General features: G+C 37.4%; 1 long non-coding RNA gene across 3 annotated transcripts in view; it reads left to right on the top strand.

Moving 5' to 3' along the window:
• Positions 1–1,847: 1,847 nt before the first annotated feature.
• The window catches only part of LOC137197284 (uncharacterized), a 42,324-nt gene continuing 24,537 nt past the window's right edge, over positions 1,848–19,634 (top strand). Inside the window, exons 1-4 of one of the 3 annotated variants that reach the window (XR_010931386.1) lie at positions 1,849–2,003; positions 2,204–2,275; positions 2,455–2,538; positions 2,611–2,725. This is a non-coding gene — a long non-coding RNA (uncharacterized lncRNA). Of the gene's footprint in view, positions 2,004–2,203; positions 2,276–2,454; positions 2,539–2,610; positions 2,726–19,634 lie in introns of those variants that run through there. The other 2 variants (XR_010931388.1, XR_010931387.1) reach the window with 2 other exon arrangements.

The raw sequence follows: 19,634 nt of genomic DNA, 5'->3' as shown, positions 1-19,634 counted from the left end.
AGGGTTTCATCAAATATATTTCTGTAAAATTCTAAGAACCTGTTGCTTTTTTATTGTTTACAAGAGCAAGAGAGTTGAGCATTGAGTTGAACTCAATCAACATAGAAAGAGGGAAAGAGGGTCAAACCTAAATACTTCTGATTGTGAATAAAAAAGTTTCCCGATGAAATAAAAAAGTTGACAACATCATTTAGAGATTTGTGACTTATATTGTCATAGTAGCAAATTATATCTTTAATATCAAAACTGTGAGTAACATTAGTGGTATTGTAAATATGAGAATTTCATCATTATTTTACTAAGTCACTGTTGAATAGAGGCCAAAGTCATAACATCATGTCCAGTCTCACCTTTGTTCCTCTAGCTTCTGTTACTCAAGGCAATCCCTCATTAACAGATTCTTTCATCTGTCTTTCTGAAAAACTAAATCGTGTTCCTGAGGTTTACTTTCCATGTTCTAAGACAACTCAGCATCCATTGCAACACTTGCTATCAGAAGATCAGAGATTTTAACAATGATTACTTTGTGAGCATGGAAAACACTACAGTTCCCATCAGAAAACTACCAGCAGCACAGTGCAGGCACCTACATCATCGTAACTTGGTTTCATCCATATGCATAAACCCCCCCAACACTTTCTTACAGCTTTTTAGTTGTAATTACTGCCATCAAAACATTTCTACATCATTCACTCTCTGTCCTGCTGTTCTTATAGACATTACAACCCCTCAACTAGCTCATGTATGCACCTGCAAACGTCTAGGTCTTATGGAAAATAGTGTTCGTTAAAGGCCATTAAAAAACATAAATATTGAATAAACAATGATATTAGATCATTTTTCAAAAAACTACTATGCTTATCTAAACATATGAAAGGAGTCACATGACATACTGTTGAGAAAAGCTCAGTTTCAAGGCAGGATTTTTAGTTATTAGCATAGTAACATACAGTATGGGATTTTTAAGTTGGTTTTCTTACTTCTGGAACCAGAAGTTCTGGTTTCACATCAGCTTTCAATTACTGTTGGGCTAACTGTTTAAGTATTTAAAGTATTTTACTTTTAATGTTTACTCTTGTTGACTCTATGTGTGTGTTTACTAGAATAATTACAGCACTACACTTCCTATGAGGACTTAATGTTGATCTTTAGGCCTACAGATGATACTTTATTTCTGGCATGAGAATGTAACTAATTTGACAGCTAGCTTATACTTTTGAGAGTCAGTTTGTTCTTATTGTACTAACTCATTTTTAAAATAACTGTAGTCCAACTGTTGTTTATTGTATCTTTTCCTGATTTGTAATCACCATCAGTTAATTTGTCACAGTTTCACAATTGCATCCTGTTAAACTCTCTGTTGGAAGTTTGTTTAGCTCACTGCACAGCTGTGCACCTACAAGCATAGTGTCCAAAAACTATTAAAAAGACATCAGTCAGCCTCTCTGTTGCACTCGCTGACATGGTCCTTTAATACTGTGACCATGGGCACTGTAGTTTCATTATGAGCCGATCCACATAAACCATCCTGCTGCTGCTTTATTTACATCACACAAACACAAAGTGAAGATGTTTAAGGAAACTACTTTGCCTATTTTATAAATTAAAATATATTTGTGACCTTTGTTTTAAATATTTACATATCCGGTAGGAACTAAGACAGGCGAGGGAAGTCATAAAGAAGCTTTGTTCACTCAGGGAATAAAATTCAGACAACACAGGGTCACAGTCCACAGTCATATGCCCATTGTGTCATATGCCACTTGCAACTTACTGTAACAGGCAAATAACCCAACTGAGTTATTGGAAATGATAAATTGTGTTTGACTGATGCACTTCCTGTACTGGCTCTACTCAACTTCCTGTTTACAGCTCCACACATCCCACAAACCCCTGCTACTCGAATAGGAAATGTTACACAGGCCTGAAGCCTGCAGCCAGCTGGGTATAAATCAGTTATCGAGAGATTATTTTCACGGCATTTCAGCTTAACTGTGACACCTGTAAGTTTGAAGAATGGAATTTTTTGCACCTGACCACACTTAAGTTTGGTTTGTGTGGGTTAAAATTGTCCTTCAGCGAGTTGACCTTCAAGCCCTTTGTATGATTTGTGTGTATGTTATTTTGCTAAAAAAAACACTGTTAACACAGCAGCATTGACTTGGAAAACCCTAATTTTGGTCATTTTTATGCTCTCTTAAAGGATGAGAAACTTGGATCAACCTCAGGCTCATCAAATCCTTCCAAGACACACTGGACAAACCACAACAAGCATGTACGTCAAACTGAAAACAAGCCTCATTTTTCATTTGCTGCACACTGATTCTCTTTCTTTTTGTGTCATATATTTGTAAAAGGCTTAGACTTGTGACTTTGTCAGGTTTGTTAGTGCTGACACAATGTTCAAAACCTTCCTCTAAAAATTCCACTTTTGCTTTTATTCTTTTATGACAGGAGGAAGACCAAGTGTGAATGCTGAAGTAGTTACAGGGCATCCAATTGTCTTCAACCAAATGCCGCACACGGGGAATTTGCACGGTAGGACATTTTTACTTTACAAACAAAGGATCAAAATCACTGCAGTAGTTAAAATCACTGGATGTCCCCCAGGTCATATTTGTTTGGGCAAAGACGGTTTTGGCTGCAGAAGAGCTGACATTACAAAGATAAGAGAGACAAAAGTTCTTTCTGTTCAGGTCTGAATAAAGCAAGCAATCCAAGTCTTATTTTGATTGTTGACATGCTTTTTTTTTTTTTTTTGCTCACACCATGTCTAAAAAAAGGTTCCATATTTGGATAAATAGGTGGATAGATGATTGGTAGCTTTGTTTTGCAGGCTGGACTCATATTATTATTATATTTGGCTGATTTTATCTGCTCTTTCAGTCTCTTGTGTTGACTCACAGTCACAAGTACATCTTCCTATCTTCCCTTTCTTACTACATGTCCTGTACCACTTCTTTTCTGAGGAAATGTTGCTTGTGCAGTGACTGTAACAAATGTCATGTGAGTCTGTGAGAGCAAAAGGGCAAAGGTGCTTGCATACAGAGTTGGCTGTCAAGTTACACCTGACACAAATTGACACAACAGTAGCTTACAAATGCTCAAAGCTTGTAAATGTGTCTTCTCTTTAAACACTAAGAAAACAACACTTATACTAAAATAGATGTATTTTTTTATGTCACTCAAACATGCAGGAAATAATGGAAATCCAAATTAACAGTTTTGACTTTGCTCGGGGAAGTTTGGTGTTCATCTTGTGCTGCTCCTGTGCCCTCTGGGTTAATGACAGGTTTATCTCATACAACATATAATCACTGGCAGTTAGCAGAGAAAACACATCATTCAGTGAGTCACAGCAAGAGTCAGTGTAATTCTGTCTCATGATATCTCTCCAAACAAAGGCAGCTGTTATTCCCCCCCTGGTTTAAGAAAAGTTAAGTGACTTGTATTATCAGGATTAAGTTTTGAGGATGGTCCAGGATGTAGATAATTTTTGTGACGTAAAAAGAAATTAAGCTCAGTTCAAAGTGGAGTTGAATTAGTTATATTGAAAGGATGTCAAGAGGCTTTATACTTAAGGATTTAAGGACACAGAAGTATTGTAGTAATAGTGATTTTCTTGGGAAATTTGATAGTTTTAGCGACCCGAAGGGATTTTATATTCAACAATTAAAACTTAAACATTATAATGGGAAAATTCAGATATTTCTAGACTCGATAGACGATTTGTAGGCCAACAAAAATAAATACAAATAAGGATTTAGCTTTTCTCCATTGGAATTTTAAAAAAGGATTGGACACAGCATTTCACAGTGGAGGATAAAAATAAGTAGATCAAGTATAATTGCACTTTTAAGTGATTAAAACAAATATAATAAATCCAAAACAATTTTTTATTAACTGTGCTGTTACAGATCAGTGGCAATGTTACTATTAAAGCTGAAAACCAGTGCTGTTTAAGTTACTTTTTTCAGATAAGATTGAAAATGTGGGTTTATATGTTTAATCCATCCCATGCTGTATTTATGGCTATTAGGAACTGTTTTGTGTTTTACACCATGCATCGGTCTTTTTTAGCCTCCATTACACCCATCAAATTGGACTAAACATATCTCAAAGGATGCTGTAAACCATCGCTCGCTGTGAGAAAGAAATGTATCGCTTAACCAGACAGACACTTTAAATGTTTTAAAATGAACGTACCCCTGCTGAGTGGAGGCTTTCCAGCTGCTTGGTTTGGATGTATTTCAGTGATTTTAGTGAAAAAGAGCCAAACAAGAGCAAGTCCAGCTGCGATGCATTTATGAGTTTATTTGAACTGATTTCAAGTTGAACTGACTTTAATTTGACCACATAAAAACAAAATTTTAACAATGTCTTCATAGAAATCACATTAAGGAAAGTGTGAAATTCATAAATCAAGGCAGCTTTATTGGATAAATAAAAAGATAGAAGAGTAGTATGGATGAACAGCCTGACACTTCATGTAAAGCTCTAGTTTTACTGTAACACACATTAGGGTTTTCCATCACAAGACTTCTTCCTCTCCTGCCTCATGTGCCTCATTACGCCACTCTGTAATATTTCATCAACTGTTTGACTCACGGTGTAAGCGAACGCGAACGCACAGACAAACAGATCTAATCTCTGTGAAGCCAGTGAAAGACCTTTTAAACCCCTATTAGGTTAAAAAATCAGGTGCTGTTGCACAAACTCTACCGCAGGTTTCTGAATCAAAAGGTTTCACGTCTTCAAAAACAAAGGTATCAAAGCTGCTCCATCACCTTGGGCAACTAAACAGCCTCATGCTCCTGAAATTGATTTTTTTTGCTGAACTCTGGGGAAAATGATGTGAGATACAGTACACTTGACTAAAGTGAAACTTGAAAGGCTTGTGCAACATCCTTGATAAGATTATAATTTACTGCTTTTATTTATTGTAGATATACAGCGTTGCTTTGAGGGTCTCTGTTGCATTGCGTTGCGTTTCGTTATGCTGTTGTCTTGTTTTTGGGTATTTGCATCGCATTAGGTTGCTTTTAGTTTGAGTTGCATTGTGTTGCGACATATAGTGCTGTGCTGCAATAAAAATGCATACAACTGTAAAGTCAGTAAGGGAAATATTACAGAAAAGGTCTAAATCACTACAGAGGCAGTTAAATATCTCTCAAGAAAAGCTTGGTAAGTTTTCATGGTGTACTCATCTTGGTCAGTGAACCTTAAAAATTACTTCACAAGGATGGAAAAACAAGTAATACACTGACTCAGATCAAACATGCTGTACTCTTCAGTAATACAAACTATTTAAAAGCATCAGATCAAATATTTATCGGGAATAAATTCTGTCTCTTGGCTTTTCAGTGTATTTCTATTAGCTTATACACTGTCCAAAAATATGGATGAGTCACAAATGTTACAGAAACATTTGGAGATTGTATACTTGATTTCCTTTTTCATTTTCTTTGAACTGTCATTTCCTGCACGTAGCACTCACTTATTAATTATCCTGTTCTTCGAGAGCAAAGGAGGAAATAGTGAGATGTTATTCTAGAGCCACACGGGGAGGAGGTCATGGTTGGATGGGTCAACAAAACATCATACTGTAACACAAAAGATCACTGTCCGCTTCACGCTCTTTTATGAACAGTCAGCGTTGGTTTCTTTTAACCATGACCACGATTGCTCTCCAACTTTACCCAAATATTTTACAGTGACAATAAACGGGAGTTGTGCCTAACCCTAACCAAACCTTAGAGCGCTGCCAAATCAGAAAACAATTTATTCTTTGTAACAGAAATGATTTATTGTTTTGTAAGGCTCTAACAAATTATATTTTCCTGTTCTTACGGCCCCAATAGGGCCGTTAGAACAGCAAATCCTTATTTGTCCTGAAAGTAAGTTAACAACAAAGTATTTGTCATTTAATATGGGTGATTTGTTGGTATTTAGTTGTTGGACAAAGTCCTTCCTGCTTCACAAACAAACTGGAACTTAATTTTTTTAAAAAGGAGCTTAACAGGAAATGGAACTAAACAGGGAAACTAAAGAACATGTGTTTCTCATTAAACATAAACACTAAAGTGAGAAACACATGTTGCTAATGCTTACTGGACCATCTCAGATACCTTGATTTCCCAGAAATGGAAACCAAGACCAAGGTCCAAAAGAGGAAGTGATGTTTTATTACGTTTTCAGTTGTTGTAAGTTCACACATCAGAATTTGGTCTGTGACTCATGTTCAACCAGAGTGAGGTATGACTGGACCACTTGTGTAATTGTGAGTACTTTTCTGAAAAACTGTTGCAAATATACATGAAATACATCAAAACATTTGTGAAACAATACTGTGGGCAACTACCCTTTCTCATTGTCTCATCTATATTTAAGAGATGTAGCCATGTAGCTCTACTGCAGAAGCTAAGAATTATGTGCCTTGCTGAACATTTTTAGAGGGAAAGAGTCACAGTTCTCCTGTAATGATGATTCGGATTCCCAGAATGTCTCTTTGGACAATAATGATTAAAAATGATTAATCATCATCATCTGAATCATGCCCTGTGACCTGATCAATTCTGCACTCTGCCTGTCGGCCTGGACTTCAGCTGTAAACATTAACAGATGATGATCATCATCAAAGAATGTGTTAAAACAAATGTTTTTTACAAGCTTTCACTGCCTTTTCTGCATGAAGTCATAATGAAATGGCTACTTGAAAATGGAAAATGTGCTGCACAGCACTCGAGTAAATGTGGTGATTATTAGAGGAGGGCATCCCTTTTTGGCTGGACTGCAACAACGAGGCCAAATGTCTCTGACTGACTGATTGAGTGATGAAGTCATACCATTGGTTGGCTGTAAGAATCCCAGAATGTATTTCGCACTAACTGATGGCGATTAAGCTGTTGTCATTTTCTCTGTAGGACTGTGTTATGTTATGTTATGTTATTTTATTAAGTTTTAATATTTTTTCATGTGAGAAAGTAATATGTGGTCAATATGTGGTCAGTTTATCCAAATAACACCTGTTTGGAAATTTGGTGCAACGTTTTCGGAGATGTGAAGCTGGCCAGGTGAGACCAGATGTTGTGATCGATACAGTCATGTGATGCAGTCATGTGATGTGGTCACATGACTGTCTTGCTTGAGTATACTGTAGTGTGAACAGTCTGCTGGTATTGGCATACTTAATCGTTTACATAGTAGGCAGTATACAGCACACACTGATTGAGTATATGGTAGGTAGTAAGTTAGTATTTCCTGGGGCCTTGGTCGCCACGTGTCGCCACTTCCTGTATCCACCATTTCAAATTAAAAGCCCTCTAGTGTCTTGTTTATGCACTGACTAATCAAGAGTTCCTGTATGACACTACACAGGCAGATGATGGTTCACAAGAACATCATCAAGGAAAACTGTTTCAAATTTTAGGGAGTTTCCACTGCTGAGAGTAGTGCAACTAACTTTTGGAAACAAGAAGTTAGTAGACCTGTATGTTTTGGAAGCATACAGGTCATAAACTTGAACAAAGTTCAGATGTTACAGTAACTCATTTAAATGTATAGCACATAGTGTTTTCTAACATCACCGTATCATTTGTCAGCCTAAATACTTTTTCATTAAATGATTTTCATGAATTTCTGCATTTTTGCAGCAATGACTATTCAATGTATTTACATTCTACTCACCTCTCTATAAAGTAGTTTTGGTGGTCGAGTCTGCCAGACCTCACTGTGTACTGTTAACTCTCTAAACACACTATAATAGTTGCATTAAGTTTCTGCCCCTGCAAATGGAGCATTTCCTACTGCTGCTGCTTCACATTAAAAGTATTCAACTGGGGAAACACAAATACATTGCTTTTACTATGACTGCTTCACAATAAATGCCACCTTGTAAGAGGTTAGCCCTGACCATGGCCATTAACAAAAAATGTGTCTACAAAACAGGACAGTTTTAAATAATGCAGGCAGCAATGAAACCGAAAATAACATCAGTTTGTTTGGTTGTACTGTAGGCTGATCCACCAGTTGCTCTTCTGTTGTATTTCTGACGAAGTACTTACTCATCGAGCGTTTCCTGCCTCCAGCATTCTGAGACCTGTAGCACTAAACCTCACTTGCCAATGTCACCAGCCAAATCAACCAAGACTGAAATCTTAACAATTGTGACTTAAATGGATTCCAAATCAGATTTATGAATTTAAAATGTTGCATGTATTTGCTACGCATACCGACATACCTTTTTTTTTAACTGTTTTTGTGTTGTGCATGGGTGGCCCCTTCGTGTTGCATGCATGTCAGCATGTTTTGGTTCACCTCCAACCTGCATGGAGGATCAAATCTTAAGGCAGCCCATAGTTATGTTTATACTTGACAATTTCACACCTCATGATTTTTGGCTAATCCCAACATTCAGTCCCAATGCAGCAAGTCAATTGTAAATGCAGTTGAGCCACAGCAACCCCAGAAATGTAGAAGTAGTGTGCCCTTTATGCAGCAAGGCAGTAAGTAAAGGTATGGAGGAAGGGGTGGAGGATGGGTGTGTTGCTTGTCTGGCTTTCATGCAGGAAACCGAGGTCTTTGTCCCATTGCACACCTGCAATTAATGTTCACTTTTGTTGCATCACGTTCCCCATCCCTCACTCTCCTTATTTTTAAACTGCAATCACAATCCTTTCCCACACAACATGAAACAATTAAACTCAAAGCCCCCACTGATGATAGCACAGTTGATTTTTTTTTTTTTTTGGACACTACTATATTCTTTTCACATCTACCAGACGGCACAAAAACTCCAAGGTTAACCAAGATCTTTTTCAAACCTACAGACACATTTTGTCTCCTCCATAAACACAGTTTCCATCCCAAACACACTTTTAAAGGTATAGTTAAATCACAACTCATCCGATTCCACAGGATCTGTTCACTGGACATTCATTTTCAGGAAGCCGCACACATTCTATTTCAATCACTCAGGGAGTTTTGTGGGTTTATTTTTGCTGGCCAACTGTGGTATTGAGTCTCGGGTTTATTTTCGTTGGTCAACTGTGGTACTGAGTCTCAAACTGAGTATTTTTGTTTGCTTTCCGGGATCCCGAGGAGGAGTTTTTTTTTGTTGAGATAAGGACTCATTCATTGGTAATTGAACTGTGGGTTTTGTATTGAGCACTGGCTGTATGATACACTGCGATGGACTTCCAGTTCTCATGTGTTTTGTCTTTCTTGTTGTCTGCTGGTGCCTTTTGAAATACCTGGTTGTTAGTGATTGTTAAGGGGCCATGTACCGCAAGACATGGGTCCTTTGTAGGGTTGGCTGGTATATAACTAAAAATATTATCTTTGTCAGACTTGCAATCTGACTGGCATGCGGGCTCCTAGTCAAACCGCTACAACACGATGAAACAATTAAACCCAAAGCCCACACTGATAACAACAACTGATTTTTTTTTTGGGACATTACTTAGGCTATTCTTTTCACCTCTACCAGATGGCACAAAAACTTAGTCAACCAAGGTATTTTTAAAACCTACAGACACACATTGCTTCCTCCATGAACACAGTTTCCATCACAAACACACTTTTAAAGGTATAGTTACATCACAATTCATCGGATTTCATAGACTTTGTTCACTGGACATTCATTTTCATCACTTCAATCACTCAGAACCTGAGGATACTCGAAAAGATCCCTCCGTTATATCAATACCAACACCTTAAAACCAAATCATAACAGAGCACCTGCCGTGGGGCCAGAGACATCGTAACATTCATCACCACATACAATCAGGACTCCAGGGGCTGTATTCACAAACATTTTTGAGAATACTCTCAGAGAGCTCCCAACCTGCCTAAAAATTTCTAGCAAGGACTCCTAGATTAAGAGTGATTTAGGAAAATTCTCAGAGCAACTCTGGGCAAGGAAGGGACAGAAACTTGTGAGGGGTTGTGGTTGATCCCGTTCCTAGGTATGACTCGTTCTTTTAAAATGTGTGATTGGTTGATCAAAAAGAAAGAAAAAGAGAAATGCACTCTTAGTGAAAATGGGCATAGAATGGACAGTGAACTTGATAGGCCTAATCATGGAATTTAGTCTCTATTAAGACATGGTGTATTTATAAATACTATTTTATGTAATGAACATCTCTGTTGATTAAATTGTGAGCCATACTACAAAAGTAGCCTATGAAAACACTGGCCTACTTGTGCAGCAGCTTACACACATGCTGATAGTTGTTATATTTATTTTCTTACGTTTATTTACCATGCTGGTCATTTTAGTACTTAATCTATTTGGCTTAAAAATGTCTCAGCTTTCATCAATTTCTGTGATTGCTGGCCAGTTTATACAAGTAGCAGTGTTGGTTGGCATGTAAATCTTTTTTTTCCAGCTGCCAGCAAATTCCAAATTTTTCCACTTGCCAAATTACACTTAGTGTTGTGATCACTTTCATCTCTGGCTTTATAGTATTATTGTGTTGGGTGGGAGATGGGAGCTCATCTGTAAATGAGATGGACGACACACATTATCCCTGCACAATCTAATCTGTAGTGTTTCATGAACTCACTGTCATTCAGCATTTGGAGAATATTTCTCCTACCTCTTTGTCTTTCCGACACTTTCTCCTCTGCTTAAGAACCTCTTAAGCCTCTTAAAAGTCCTCCTAACAGGAGTTCTCTTAAGGGCTAAGATACTTTGTGAATAACTTTTATCTTTATCAGAATCTAGTCTTAACTGTAAAGGGAAATTCTTAGGAAACATCATAATTCTAAGAATTTTCTTAGAATTTCATAACTAGGAGCAATTCTTTGTATTAGTAAGCTTTATGAGGACACTAAATACAGCCGTCAAACGCAACTTCTGCAAAGCACAGCTCTTTCACCCACCATTGCAAAACTTCATAATAGCATACAAGAAAAACAATAACCTTAAGGACATTTTAGTCAGATCCTCCTCTCCGGTCAGGTCCTCCTGTGGCTCCTCCCACGTGGGCCTCCCACTTCCGACAAGAATGACTCCTCTGGACCAGGTCAAAAGGTTATCCACTCCCCCGCAGTACTCAGTTGTTGACAGAGAATCTGGTTTACATCATCATGCGCACCCACTGTAATCACACACATATAGAGGAAACCAGACACGCACTAGGAATTAGACTCAAACAACACCTACATAACATTCAAACAAAGACTCTAGACAAGTCAAGCACTTTACACGCATTGATAAGACCCACCTTCACATCATGATACTGGAAACAAACCTCTCATAGTCCACCAAGCATTTATCTACATTCATTTAAATTTATTTATATTTGGTTATGGTTGTGAACTGGTGGGGGGGATTCTGAGACACCATCTGTGGGTTATTTCCATATATATAGGCTATTGTATATTATTTATCTGTTTATTTATTTATATATATTTTGAAGTGAGATATTTTTTATCCTATTTTGATATGATTCATTCTGGTTTGTTGTTTATAATTGTTTCCTTCCCTTTTTCCATTGGAGCACTTAACAGATTGCTGTGGCACTTACAGCTCATTCAGACTCCCACCACCAATTACACTCCTTTAGTCATCCTTCAAGAACCCATGAACTTGTTTCAACCTTTAATTATTTGTCTAATTTTTTTATATTTATGTTTTTATTTTAATTTTTGGACAGGACTCATCCATCTCTGGACCTCCCCTCTTCTCGTCGAACATTCATCCCTGACCCTGACCTCTGACCCTACCTACCATTCCCTACCCCCTAACCCTAACCTCAACCATTGTTCCCCCTTACCATTTCCCCTATCTTCCCTATTTATTTCACTCTTCCACATCAGAAATAACTCCACCAGAACTCCACCTTGAACCTGAGAAATTACAAACCTACAAAGGGTTGTGGATGTGGCATGTGCCACTTCCCCTTGAACGTATGGCTGGTGATGTCAGTAGGTCTGTGCATAAAAGGAGTCAACCCCAATCCCTCCCCCAAACCTCACCTTAACCCACAAGTCGTAGTTGCTTAATCCTAACCATACCGTACCCATAGTTTATTTGCTATAACCACAATCTTTTCCTAATCCTACTCACACCACACGGTATTTGCCATGTACGGATGTTTCAGAAAGAAAAAATTGACTGACTACGGCGGTTGAACAAATTGTGTCACAAATTTAAATATCCCCTTCAGGCATATTTTAGATGTATATAAAATACTATACATTGAATAATAATGTGTGTCTAATATGGTTTTTGCACAAAAAAGTTAAGTTTCTTTGTCAACATCCTTTAAACAACATCTCCTCCTTCTCCCTCATTAAAAATTCCAGTCTATGAATATGTAAATATTTTTCATTTCAAAAGTTCAACTGCTGGACACAAGATGTCTCCTAATTCACTGAAAACTCCGTTCTCAGTGTTTGTGCACTGGAGGATTCAAATTTCCACATAACACTTGTGTAAGTTGAATACTGGACCACGACTGGCTTCCAAACTAGTTGTAATGTCAGAAATCATGCACGTGTGTATATGCTTAAACCTTAAAGAGAATTTGGAAAATGGGGAGAAAAATAATAATAATTTTTTCTACAAATGCTATATTAATTTGCATAACCTACAGTAACATACAGACAGGTGACAAATTAAAGGAAAAACCAACATTAAGTGTCTTAGTAAGGTAGGCAGGCCACCAGAAGAACTTCAATGCACCTTGGCACTGACTCTACAAGTCTCTTGTGAACTCTTCTGGAGGGATGAACACCATTCTTCAAAAAGATATTCCCTCATTTGGTGTTTTGATGATGGTGCTGGAGAGCGCTGTCTAACATGTCGGCCCAAAATCTCCCATAGGTGTTCAATTGGGCTGAGATCTGATGACTGTGAAGGCCATAGTATATGACTCACATCATTTTCATACAAATCAAACCAGTCAGTGACCCCTCATGACCTACGGATGGGGGCATTGTTATGCTGGAAGTGACCGCTCCCATCAGGATAGAAATGTTTCATCACAGGATAAAGGTAATGACTCAGAACAACTTTGTATTGATTTGCAGTGACCCTTCCCTCTAAGGGGACAACTAGACCCAAACCATGACAGCAAAATGCCCCCCACAGCATAACAGAGCCACCAGATCCCCTCACTGTAGGGGTCAAACATTCAGACCTGTACCAGTTTTTCCTTTAATTTGTCACCCCTCTGTACGATACATGCAACACAACATGCTCCCACAGTCATGTCTCTTTCCCTGCTGCTACAGCCAAATTAGGCAAAAAATATATACAAAACAATCAAAAGATGGTATTTTTCTACTTTTTCGCGGTTATGGTAGACATAATTGTTTAATTTTGAAGATGTTTTGATGTTTTCCCTGAGCCGTTGCACAGTCAGGTCAACCACATCTAAAGGCCTCCCGGAGGGTCGTGGAAAATGTGTGTCACAGAGCCAAACCGAGGCAAACAATGTATGGTTATGGAGGAGAGTCTCTCTTTAAGTTTCTCTTTATCTTCACCTCTAATTCTCTGTCTTTTAACAAGTCCATGAATTCATGACATGATGGATACCCCACCCACCCCGACCCACAGCATCTTCACTCTTCTGCCATCTGGCAGCCACTACAAAGCCCTGTATGCTCCCATGACCAGGCTGAAGAACAGTTTTTATCCCAACACTGTCACCTACGCCCCCTTACAACATCACCACCACTGTAATTGAACTGGACTAGCTACATCACACACATTTAAACACTTACACATGTTGTGAGTGACTGTTACTGTTCCTTTACTTACTTCACCAACTCCCTTAACTATCTGTGCTGTGCGATCTTCTATCTTCAACTGCAATAATTTGTTCTATGTAATATTACTCCAAACTGCTGCACCACTAGATCAACATGCTTCCATATACTGTGTATATACAGTATTCCATTCTTATCTATTTTATATTTTTTGTATCTTACACTTTATAGTGTCTATATTTTTCATAGTTATTCTTTTATAGTTTATTCTTAATTAGGCATGTATAGGCTTGCTCCAAACAACATTTCATTGTATTTGTACAGTGACAGTAAAGTTATCTTATCTACCAATCTGTGAGTTTTTTTCCCGTCCAACTTTGTCCTCTACTAAAATAATATGTGTCTTTCTGCATTAGCCTGTGCCAACATGGTGTAATTATGTGTTTATGTGTGACTGAGGGTGAGTGTTTTTCCGATTTAATTAAACAGACACAACAGCAAAAGATCAAGTGATAATGTTTGTTTAATAGGAGAGTCTGAGACACACCTTATCCACTGAAAATAGAGAAAAAAGCTGAAAAATATATACCTGATTTCTTGATTATGGTCAAATTGAATGTGTAGAAAACCCATGATGTTCTGCTAAAGTCACTCAATTTAGCTTATTCTGATTAAAAAAGTATTTTTCATCTAGTATGCTTTAATAAACAGCCAGGCCTTTGCCCCTAGGTTTACTAAAGTCACTGCAGAACAAGCCTGCAAGCACATGATCTCTCTCACACCCACATGCAGTTGAACACAGTTGACCCCGTCCTGACTCGTGGCCCATCTGAGATTTTCAGGTACTTTCCATATGGATCAGTCCCCATTTACCAGTAATCACACCACACTGTGGGTCCCGCCCTTGTTACTCAATGCACCAATCAGAGAGTTCTTTGTCTCATAGGCTGAGGTCAGTCTGTGATCTCTGCTGCTGAGAGTGCAAAGTGGCATAGCTGGTTCCTGATGAAGTTCCTCCTCTGAGTTTTACAAATTCTTTGTGGGAGATCGGGCTCAGAGGCACAACAATACGTGACAAAGTATAAAATACAAAATACGATGATCAAAATCACATGCTGAGTAAATACAAAACTGAAATTCAAAACCAAAAGTATTAATAGATAAGTCTGAGCTCAATTATTTCTGTGAATCCATGAACAACAAATCATCATATCTGTGTCTGGGTTAGAAAGAGTCTTTTCTGCAAAAATCCCAATGTACTTTTACTGTAACTTGATTATTGTGCAATCTGCCAATAATTTTCTAAATAAATCATTTAGTCTTTAAAATGTCAGAAAATGTCCAAAGTGCCATCTTTATATGTCTTATTTTGTCGGACCAGGAGTCCAAAATGCAAAAAATATGTTATTCAATACAGTTTAAGATGAAGGAAAACAACCAATTCTCACATTTGAGGAGCAAGAATCATCAAATGTTTGGCTTTTTTTAAAGTATTTAAAACAAGAATCAATAATAAAAAATGATTGCCATATTCTTTTTTTGTCAATTGACTTGTCTCACCTCTAAAGGTTTTTCACACAAATGATACATCGTTTTAGATTAAACTTCCAGCAGTATATATAAAGTTCTTAAAATTGTCTCCAGCTCGAGCAGCTACAATAAAATGTCACTTATATGTTATTGCAATAACAATCCAACAGTATAACATTCACAGGGGTCATTTTTCAGTATTGTACTATATTATATTATACTTTTTATCCTTTTAAGTATTTAAGTTGGTGACAATAGTTTCGACAATATACTTTTACTTCTGTACCTCTTCCACAACTGTTTAAAAACAAACATAAATCATTTTAAGCCTTATTTTGTGAAATACCTTCTATATCATCACCATTTCAGCTTTAATCTCTGCTTAAGTTTGTTGTCAGATCAGTCTGCCATTAAACATGTACAGTATTATTCTCCTCTCCGCATATCGTGAAATATCTTAGTTCAGTGTTGGATATCAAATTGTAGGTATTTTTCCTTAACAAATGTGTATATATTGTGTATTTTGCATGCTGTCTAACATCTCAAGAATTTATTTTGAGTCTGATAATGTCTGATAACTTTGCTATTTCATGTTTTGTGCACCAGGGTAAATTCCTCTTCCATCTGAAAGTACCTGGCAGTAGTAGCTGCCAGGTACTTCTCATTCTCATTCCACAAGCAGGGGTAAACTGCCTGCTCTAAAACATGCATAAACTTGAATTATCTTGCTTGTATCTCACCTCTGAGCCATTTTATGTACTGTCTAAAACAACCAGCAGGCCTCTGAGCACCTAAAAGTCAAACAGTTTTATTGGGAACGTTCAGTGAGACTGTCTGGGTCTCATGATCCACCTGTGTGAATATACTGCACCTACTGTGTGAGTTAAAGTGGTTATCGAGATTCTCGTATTTTGCCAGTTTTGTTTCCATCTCTACAGCTCTCCCCATAAATGATGTCTCATATTTAGTGTGTGTGTGGTGCTGTGAATTAGTTTTCTTTCTTGGATATTTTCTTAGTTTGACTTTCTATAGATGGTGAACATCACTTTCTGTGTAGCAGAGGAGATTAGAACAGCTGTCATACACTGTATGGTGTATCTTCAAATAGCAGCCTTTAAATATATGGATATAAATATAATGTCTTCAAATGTCCAGTATCTAATACCACTGAACTGACCACACCATGAATCAGTTCTGACTCAGGATGCAGAAATACCAGGGCAGAGAATTAAAGCAGCAGGAAACTCTAAACTCTGATGCTTTATCTTAATGACATATAAGATATAACATTAATGAATCCAGTGTGGTTTGAATGTAGCAGTTACTGACTACTGTTTAGTACACAGTTTGTCTTTAATTCCTCAGTTTCAGTTCAGTACTTCCACTGGGTGGAGGAAAACCTCTTTCAGTGTTCATATGAGCACCTGACTGTTTTTTTTTCTTTTCTTTTTAAGACAGACTTGAAAAACTGTGAACTTCTCTTTTAACATTACAGTAGACATAAGTATATGTTCTCTGGCTAATTGAGGAGGGCAAAGTGAAAAGTTTACCTAGATAAATTCAGAAAATGTGTACACTATCAGCAGCTTAAACAGAAGACTGTATACTTTGTATTTCATATATAATATATATACGTATATATACGATGTTATACATATACACATATATATATATATATATATACATACGTATAACATCTCAACCTCTTGTTGACCCCTCTTGTTTTGTGCACCAAGGTTAAATTCCTGTTCCACCTGAAAGAACCTGCCAGCTAAACTACCTCTGATTCTCATTCAAGTAACAAGAATAAACTGCCCGCTCTAACACAAGCATAAACCTGCATATTCTGTGTGTACCTTTTATGTTTAGGCGATTATCTGTGAGATTCTTCCTCTTGTTTTTATCTGCACTGCACTTAGTGGATAATGCTGTATTGTGTGAGTGCCACAGTCTGTAACAAACTCTTCTTTGGAATTTCTCTGAGTGCAGTTTCACTTTCTGTAGGTGTTGTTCTTTGTCTTTTTCAAGGTGGATAATGCTAATGCTGATAAATGCTAACTACCCATTTCTTCTTTTTACTCCAAATTAAGTGTAAATGTAGAAATGACAAGTGGAACACAATGAAGACTTTAATTCTTTTAACATGCTATATTTTACTCTACTGCTTTAGAGAGGGTGGCGGGGTAGAAAAGGGAAACCAGACTCTATTTTCTCCATGCCAAATGTTTTTCTACACAGTTTAAAATCTTACACAATTGCAAAAAGTGCTTTTACATGTCGCATGCTACAACAGGAGACTAGCTTTAGGCTCTATCTCTGTAGATATCAGATAATGTTAGATTTGTAGGAAAGCAGGGACTTATTGGTGTATTGTAATGTTACCAGATTAGCTTTGCAGCAAATCTAGTAAACCCACTCTAGCAAAACATACACACGATTAGACGTAATTGCTGATTTGGCACAACTTGCATAACAATTAATGACTAAAAGAAGCAACGCATCAAGAATTCAAGATGGAGTACCCCACTTTAAACCTTTATATCTTCTTAGAGGTACAATCATTTTCAAAATGGCCATCGAGGCAAACGGCAGAAATAAAAAAAATATGTTAATTAAAAACATAATTTGGGCAGCATTACATTTCACTCAAAATGTATGTGCTGTTGCAAATTTGGTAGGGTTTGGGTCCCCCCTCATAACTTGTCCAGATCAACCACTGCTATAGGAAATATTGTCCCAGAGGCTTGAAGCTTCCACAAATATGTGATTTTATCCTCTTTTCAAAAGTGTAAAACTTAAACACCATAGCTGCAATATCATCATCATCGTCATCAAATTGCAGTCTGACTTTAAATTATTAAGGAAACACCTGTGTCTCTATGTTGTGAAACACTGAGGATATCATTAAAAGACAACTTTGAAATGGGAATTTACACCATAGCAAAAAAGATTTTTGAAACCAACTTTACAACAAGGACATGAATGTGTCTCTTTATCGTTGAAGCTAAGACTGACAGTAATCAGGTATTTTGTGTGTTTAACTGGGGTGAGCAAACTATTAAACATATGCCTGCATTGTGATTTATATAGGATATCTGTTATTCTGAAACTGTCACATGTCCAGCAGGATTTTTCTATATGTATGAAATCTTCAAATTAAGCATTGCCCAACTGTTGCCATTAATAGCCTTTGGGATTTTCCACTGAAACCCTGATATCGCTTCCATGCTGTATTGGGTGGAGACACAGAATCAATCCAGCAGAGCTTTTTTGTGCTGCCACGACACAGATGCCCAATAAAAACTTAATGAATGTATCACACAGACTGAGGTCCAAACAGCATCCCAACAAAATCTTCTGTTGTTTCTTTTTTTCCGTCTTTGGCAGCAGACTCGGGTTCAGCTGGAGTTTCTCTGGAACTGAAATCTGTTTTACCACCTTTGTATTTAGCAATAGCAAACATCCCCAAAATATGCTATAAAATAGATGTTACATCCGTCTATAACTGATTGATCCGTGTATTTATGAATATGAGACTAATCAAATTAATTTGCATAAAGCGATGGCTCCTGTTATAACTTAACTGCACAATCAGTGATTTTACACCCAGCGTGGCAAAGGTTCACACTTTTGAGATGTAGTGAGACAGGGCTGAAATGTATATGATGTGTTCTCCATTATCAGGAACCTATGCTTTGGGATAGTGTGGAAGGGAGCACTAGAGCAGATTCACTGTCACACTAGCTTTAATCCCATAGACAGAAATATAAAGTAGCTGTCTCTTTATGTGTTTTTTTTTTTTTGTTCCATTTATTAGTGCAATGGGACACAGAACAAAAAGGTGACAAATTAGACAGATGCTGGTGTAACAAAATATACAGACAATAACGCAAAAACAGTAAGACGTAACAAACGAAGGTTATTAGTTGGTACAGAATTAATTAATTGCATTTGTTAATGGGAGAACTGTGTGTTGACAGTGTTTTGTGTTTGTATGTAGTTCTGTGCATGTATGAAACCTTTGTTTTTAAAGGGGACATATCATGCACATTTCCAGGTCTATATTTATATTCTGGGACGCTACTGGAATATCTTCGCACGATTTACAGTTATAAAAATTCCTTATTTTTCTTATAGTGACCCTTTACACAGCCCCTCAGTTCAGCCTCTGTCTGAAGCTGATATCAGCTCATCGGCAAGGTAGAAGAAAACCTCACAAACAAAGCGGGGCAAGTTGAAGACTGAGCTTTTGACTTGCAGGGAGCGTTTCTACATATGTTAATCTCATGTTTTGGAACTTTGACCATGTTTATCTAATATGGCCCTGTGAGAGGGCAGGTGCCAGGAGGACAGTGGAGATATGGAAGCATGAGAGAGGCTTGATG

The sequence above is a fragment of the Thunnus thynnus genome, chromosome 14 (genome assembly GCF_963924715.1).
Source record: "Thunnus thynnus chromosome 14, fThuThy2.1, whole genome shotgun sequence".
NCBI classification, from domain to species: domain Eukaryota; kingdom Metazoa; phylum Chordata; class Actinopteri; order Scombriformes; family Scombridae; genus Thunnus; species Thunnus thynnus.
The sequence above is the reverse complement of the archived record's forward strand: the minus strand, read 5'-3'. Positions and strand labels throughout refer to the sequence as shown.